Consider the following 1,224-nt stretch of genomic DNA (forward strand, 5'->3'; position numbering starts at 1 on the left):
CGGGACGCCAAGACGTAAATAAGCAATTGCAACTGATATTCAGCTGAAATCAATACTTGAATGAGTCTCAGAGAGTCACATAATAGCACAGGCTTGTTTTTATACTTACCGGGCGTACATATGATAAAGAATAACCAAAGTAACATTTGGAAAAGGTTTATTAAGAAATGCACTCTGTAGTCGATTGTATTTGACACTATAACATGTTGGACTTTTTGGTCATCATGACATGTTGTGAAACCCCCAAAATGCTGTTGTTCTGCTCCACCAATCAGAGGTAGTGTATTCTCATTTGAGTTGTTGAGACAACTCAACTTGTTGAAACAACTCAAATGGTCACAAATCGGTTGGAATTATTTAAAATATTGGTGTAGGAATGTTTAAAAAAAATAAAATAAAATAAAGGTCATTAAATTCCCAACTTAACTTAAGTGTATTTGCACAAGTGTGTTGGTTTTGGCCCCTCCTGCACTCCCCCATCGGCCTCAAAGTTTGGTCATATTTCTGGTGCTCCTACTTGGCACCCCTGCCTTATATTCTCTTTTGTTCATTTTTTTTTCTTATTCACTATACATCTCTGACTGCCTCTCCAGTTTCAGCCAAGGTACAAGCCTTCCCCATGCCAGGATATACACTTCCTGGTTCATTGCAGCATGGGGTATATTTACCAGTCGGCAGCTTGGGAGCAGCCGTAAAGATATTGCTCATTTGTTTGTATGGTGCCTTTGACTAACTTCAAACAATAGTCCCTACTCCTCCAATGCTTATAGGTCCAATTAGTGAGGAAAGAGTTTGGGCTAATGCTGCATTTAAATTTACACATTGATTTTTATTTTCTTCCTGTCTCTGCGGAAATTACAAAATTTAACTAAACCCTCATATTCATAATACTCCCCTGAAGTCAGTTAATACCATATGAGTGCAACAGAATGTAGGAATGTCTCTCTATAGTCTGTCTCCCACAGGCAGCACTATAGCTAAAGAACTTCTGCTTTGATGTAAAACATTTCTATATATAAAGTCTTTTATAATATGTCAAGTCAGAAGAACCCAGATATTATGTGCACTCACACTGTTATGCCGTGTATAATTTAAGTCTGACAGTGAAGGAATGTTTCTTTGTATCAGATTTTAGATTACATTCATATTGGTGCCGGATTCAAATGCTAAACCAACACATATACACACAAATATATAGACAAACCTTCACCTGCCGCCTCAGCG

This window comes from Pholis gunnellus (genome assembly GCF_910591455.1).
Source record: "Pholis gunnellus genome assembly, chromosome: 9".
NCBI lineage: Eukaryota > Metazoa > Chordata > Actinopteri > Perciformes > Pholidae > Pholis > Pholis gunnellus.